This window comes from Halyomorpha halys, unplaced genomic scaffold, assembly GCF_000696795.3.
Source record: "Halyomorpha halys isolate HHAL.00 unplaced genomic scaffold, Hhal_1.1 Scaffold176.1, whole genome shotgun sequence".
NCBI lineage: Eukaryota > Metazoa > Arthropoda > Insecta > Hemiptera > Pentatomidae > Halyomorpha > Halyomorpha halys.
Genome location: NW_027106234.1, coordinates 522,916 through 529,641, shown reverse-complemented (window position 1 = coordinate 529,641; position 6,726 = coordinate 522,916). Strand labels below are relative to the sequence as shown.

Here is a 6,726-nt window from a genome sequence, read left to right as displayed (position 1 = left end):
TATATAGGCTGAATGTGCCATAGGGAGATCTCCGGTTGAGCTACCCGTATTATTTATTATAACTAATTTTTATAGATATACTTAAATGTACCTAGAGCTGGGATCTTTAAGTACAGGAAGTACGAATATAGAAACCTACAGACAGGTGTAGGATAAATATTTCAAGACCACAGTAATATAATTGCAATTTCCATCATAATTTATAGCGTAAATACTTTTATCTTACATAAGCTTAAAATAAAAATTAATTAAGTGTTTGGCTGAAATTTTATTTTTATACTAATTTATATCGATCAATGGCAGATAAAATATACTTAGGGAAAATCAGTTAGTTTCCGCGAACCACAGAAATGATATTTCAAACAACCGAGGCTTGAAATATTTCCAAAACCGACGTGCATGAAATTCTGACCTGCGAAAGGAAAAATTTACGAGGAGTTTACGGTCCTATAAGGGGAAGTAAAGTAGATTGGCTCCGATCATACTGGCAAGTATACACCCTCTTCCAACAGCCCCACAATCAACTTGGGCTTCAAGAGGAGATACCTGGGAAAATATTGATGGAAAATTGCCTGGAATCCGTCCAAAGTTCCGTAGGTATATTGGATATTGAAAATATTATACGAAGCTGATGGGTTTGGAATGCAACGGCGCTTGATCGGAAAAAGCGGTAGGAGCGAAATAAAATTATTTACTCTATTAATGAATGAGTAAAAAAAATTAAGGATATTCCAGAAAAGCCTTTTTCAATCTGATTATTATTGTAAGATTGTAAAGAAACATTTTAGCCTCTCCAACACTAGTTAATAACAAAGCGATGAACGTTCCACTAATTCAGACATCAGCAGAGCTGGAAGTCATAAAATGATACTGATTAAAATAAATCAAATAAAGGTAGCAGGAGAGACCGAGACACGTTAAGTCCGTTTTTATTGTTTCATTTTTAGAAACAAAAGGTTTTGTTCTTTACCGCGGTAATAATTTCAAACAAATTAACAAAAAAGATATTTATTTAATTTGCATAGGCTCAATTAAGATATTAATTAATAAATATCAAGGTTCTATTAATATAATTTATGGGGTTTGTCATGTGGGCCAACCTACCCCGTGTTATAGTCAGTTGCTTCTTTTTTTTTTGTACCTAATTCTTTTTCGGTGCTTCTGCCCACTCCCACTTCGTTCTTCCTGCTATCACGTGATGGACCCACGTTTCCCGATTCTTGTGGATCAATTTGCCTCATCGCCATGTTTGAAATAATATTACAGTTTTATAAAAACCCACAAAACGTTTAGTCTAGTTGTTAAGCTAGAGATCTCTACCTCCCACGTGGGGAATAGAGTGCGCTCAGGGATCCTCAGGTCGATTGTTTCCGTACCAGCTATTAGAATGCTCGGCAAATCATACTGAATGTTACTTAACCTTTCTCCTCTGAGGCTGCCAATTCGTTTACTGTGATCTGTTACGATCTAAATAAAATTCAATTATAATAAAATAAGATATCTTTGGCTTAATGCATTAAGTTTTAATTTCTGCTACTGACATAAACACTACTTTCAATTCTCCTTCGACACATCGCACATACGCTCTACATTAACACTGAATCCATTATTGAACACATTCAAGGCAATTAAGAATGAATTATATCCACCATCGTCTTATAGTCAGTTGCTTCTTTTTTTTTTTGTACCTAATTCTTTTTCGGTGCTTCTGGCCACTCCCACTACGTTCTTCCTGCTATCACGTGATGGACCCACGTTTCTCGATTCTTGTGGATCAATTTGCCTCCTCGCCATGTTTGAAATAATATTACAGTTTTATAAAAACCCACAAAACGTTTAGTCTAGTTGTTAAGCAAGAGATCTCCTCTACCTCACACGTGGGGGATAGAGTGCGCTCAGGGATCCTCAGGTCGATTGTGTAAATATTGTATATAAGAGTGTGAATGTGACTAGAGGTTATTTTATTTATTATTTCATTCACATAGTTTAACTATGTTCATTTTCTTTATACTTCTGTATGTATAAATTTTAAGAGAATTTTATTTATATCTATCAATAAAATAATTTGAATCTTAAAAAAAAAAGTTATTAAATTAAAATAATCATTACTTACTGAGGCTTTGATAAACTATTTTACTTTATTAGCGTTTGCGAGAAAATAAAATATTTTAATCCAGCTAAAAAAAAAACAACTTTGTACCACTCCTGAAAAATCACGGTAAACGAATTCGCAGCTTCAGAGGAGAAAGGTTAAGTAATGTTCACTATGATTTGCCGAGAATTCTAATAGCTGGTAAGGAAACTAAAGTCTTTGGACCAATATGCCATAATTTCCCAACATTTACTGTAATCATAAAAAATCAAAATATACTACGTTTTCATAATTTTCAGTTTGATTGCGATCAATAGTCAAATTTTTACAAGAGTCATTTAATGTTTATTTCCTGTCCTGTGACATTAACCTGGACGCTCCTACTCTGGTAAGGATAGGACGGTAACCCCTAGATAGCCGCAAGGACTAGGAAAAAAGAACCAATAACTAAAGACCAATCTATAACAGTACCAGTATCTGTATGTAAAGAAGAATATCCTAGTTCATGATCTTGATAATCAATATACCCTTGACCTTGATACCAACTAAATGTTGGTAGAACATTGCTAATTATACTAATCCTTTAGGTCAATCCCTGTCTAGAATCAATCATCCCTCAAATCCTGCTTGAAGTATGAAACCTGAGTGATCCAGATATACCGTTCGTAATTAGGACTATTGGTGCCTTGTTAACCGACTATATCAATAATACTCCAGTCGAGAGTGTAGACGCCTACAGAGCTCTAACTCTGCCTCCAATGGTTTTGCCAAAATAAGTATACCAACCTGAATGTAAATATTGTACTTTTTTTTAGTTATTTTTTTTTTTTTTTTACATCTGTACTCAGATGGCAAAATATTATGTAATTTTTTCCTAAAAAAGAATAATATAAAAAAATTTCCACCTGAACAAATTTAATATCACGTGCAAGCTCCTATTTCTCTCTTAGTTAATGCCATTTAATAATACTCATTTTAAAGTGAAAATAATTAAAAATGACTTGTTGAGCATCCATTTTCAACATGATCGTGCATTACAAATCTAACCCGGAAAACGATAACAAGAAAAAGTTATTACGTTACATAAAAGATGGTGAAAATAATTAAAGTTCCTGGATAATCCCTGCACGTAACATTTTCTTGCTTGGCAAAATTTCCTTATAACTAAAAACGAAAAGATCCCACCTGGGAAAATCCCCTTTCATTTTCCTCTTTCTAATGTAAAACGACTAAATTATTGTTGAGGAAACAGATATCAATCAGCCATTATCGACATTATTAAAAAATATGATTAATGTATACTCTTACATTTTTGATGCGTAACACACCCTTGTATAACTCATAGTATTTTATTAGGTAATTCAATTTTATATTGCAGAGGAAGTAAATAAAAAAAAAAATTTGCATGAAATTCCAGCTACGTTCTAAAATCATAATTTACGCAGCTTTTGTCAAAACACTATACAAAGTAAGTTCAGTTTCGTTTCGTGACTATAACAAAAATGTTTAAATCAGGCAGAATCCACATATCCCAAGAAAAAAAAATAAAAATCGATTTCAGAATAGTTTACTAAAGATGATTTTTTCATATTAATGAGAAACAATTATGAAAGTTATAGCATTTTTAAACAAATTTCATAATTTTAACTTGGAAAAAATATGAAAAAAAAGCACTAAAAATATAGATAACGCTTTCTTTTCATTTTTGATAAAACAAATAGTATCTTAATACAAGATTATTTAAGTAAAAAAAAAAGTAAATATTTTAAATTATTGTCTAAAAATAATTCCCAACCTGTGTTTCAAAATATTTCATTCATTGTATAAGTAATTCGAAAATAAGATATAATTACACGAAAACCAAGTGGATTTTATCTGTATTCTAGGCTTCTTCTTTGAAAGGGGAAGATCAAGACCGGAAATACTATGTTAGAAAGCCAAACATTAGAACGAATTCGGTATTCTAATTGCATTAATATGCACAATCTAATCAGAAACATAAATAACGTGTATAGTTGAGCGGTATAATTTTTTATCATATACTAAAGGTAGTTGTAATATGACTTTTGATAACTAAAACACGAATTTTCAAATTCTTATTTTAAAAAAATCAATAATTTTTTTATGATATCTATAGATCTAGTTCATAGTTTTTCATACAGATAAAAAAGCTTCAAATATCAGTAACAATAAATATATTTTTAAATTTAAATTAGAATACGTGGTTTTTAAAATAAAATATTAAAATGGAATATAATTTAACTTTTTTTTTTTTTTAATTCTATATTCAATAGAATCAATTTTGAAATATGCCAAACTGGGGATGTATCATCCCTAAAATATTTCAACACGGAAATAAGTATCTCTGAATATATTGTATTTTTGACTGTAAATGCCTGTAATAGACTTAAAAAATATTCATATATAACTATAAAAACATATTGTTTCTAAAATATCTAACCAATAAAGGCTAAAATATCTAACCGATAAGGGATAATCTACCACTATTCAAGTAAAAAAAAAATTAAAACTTTACACTTATACTTTATCTTAAACTATAAAAAGGCCTTTCACCGAAATAAGTGTCATCAAAATCAATAAGATAGGAGTTGGGTTCTCTCCTTGTAACATCCTTTAAGCTAACCGTGCTCGAGATGCAGCATTATCTTATTTATGGCCCCTCTAAGTCGGCCCAATCATGAAAGGGGTCTCTCAAGGTCCCTTCTTCCCTCCTTTGCTATTTTCTCTACACTTCTTGTGATTAACAATGTTAAGGAAACCGCTAAATATAATTTGTGTCCTGATTATAGATAGAGTCACCGTTCGACATCAGTGAAAGTAATCCAATCATATTCCTCTGGTAATGATTTGGTTTTCGATTCAATGAATTTTTCCCATTTTCCTTTCTGAGTAGATGGAAAGAATTACACATTATCCTCATTTTTAAAAAATGAAATAAAAAATGATTTATAAGCTATAAATATTATTTTTTATTATATATAATAATAATATAATAAATATTATATTTTATAATATTTATAAACTATAAATATTATAAGCTATAAAATATTACAAAAAATCATGATCTCTTCAAAACCAGTTATTGAGAGAAATAACATTATACAATATTAACACTTATTCATTTTTCAAAACCTACGGATATTAAAATGTCTAACTATCCCTTTAACTTAAGACAAGAAACTATGTATGAAATATTTGTAATATTCATATCTTAAATAACAACTATATTCCAAAATGTTCAAACTTATATCACTCAGTAACTATAAATAGAGTATAACAAAAAATAATATTTGGTTCATTAATCATTTAAAAAACCTACAAGCTAAATCGAGAAAGATAATATTTAATTCACCCGCATTTTTTAAATTAGAAACTTTTCCCGCTTTTTTTTTGCAAACGATTGGTCTAAACTAAAACTTAAACAAGAACTTTTTAACTTTCTGCGAATATTTAAATAAAGACAATATTCCCCGAAATTTCTCCAATATAATTTATAATGTATGACAAAAAATAATATTTCATTTATTGATCATTTAAAAAATCTACAAGCTAAAACGAGAAACATAATATTTAATTCTGGCAAAGCAAATGGAAATATAAATTTAATTCACCTGTATTTTTTAAATTAACAATTTTTCCCGCTTTTTTTACCGATGATTGGTCTAAACTAAAAACTTAAACAAGAACTTTTTAACTTTCTGCAAGTATTTAAAAATATTTAAATAAAGACAATATTTCCCAAAATTTTTCCAGTATAATTTATAATATATAACAAAAAATAATAGTTAATTCATAAATCATATTAAAAATCTATAAGCTGAAACAAGAGGTAATTGATTTTGGTAAAGCAAATTTAGAAACAAAATTAAGACACCCGTCTTTTTGAAATTCTAAACGTCCCGTTTTTTCTTTCTTGATAACTTAAATAAAACTAGAAAACTTGATTTAAATTTTTTAAAATTTTAATAGGGCAAATAAAATTTTATTTAATGTTATACCTAAACCAGTATTTGAACAACTATTTAAAATCATCTTTTAAGCAATTTCGAAGTTCATAAAAAAATAAATAAATAAAAGTAGTATCGATAAATAAAGTAAAATAAAATAACCAATTTTGTAACTATTAATAAAAATTTGTAAGATCGTTTGTACTCCCAAACTATATCCTGTATATAAAGAGAGTTTTATTTAATATTTTATTAAAATAGAGTAATAAATTGAATTTCATCGTATATTAATATACAAATGGAATGTTTATTAAATTTAGTATTATTTTAATTTTATCTAATACGTAATAATACCTAATAACTTAATACTTTTTTTAGGAGTTTTTCTTTTATAAACTTCGGATAAACCGGCTAGATACAAAAGAAGATACATGAGTAAGCGAGTAAAACTAAAATGACTTTTTTTTTTTTAATTCTGATTTTTATGGAATAAAAAAATATTTAATTTTATACCAGAATGTTTATTAGAAAGATTATTTAATTTGTTGGTTAAATTGTCAATTTATTGCCGTCAGTGCAAAGTCAGTTTTTAAATTTGATATTAAGAGCATATTTTTAATCAATTATTTTTTTTTATAAGATTCGTATTTAGTTCAATAAATATAT

The 6,726-nt window shown here is 28.4% G+C and overlaps 1 protein-coding gene across 6 annotated transcripts in view; it reads right to left on the bottom strand.

Annotated features, from left to right (window-relative positions):
• The window catches only part of LOC106679083 (major facilitator superfamily domain-containing protein 12), a 214,742-nt gene that overhangs the window by 16,850 nt on the left and 191,166 nt on the right, over positions 1-6,726 (bottom strand). The gene's annotated exons all lie outside the window — the stretch shown is intronic.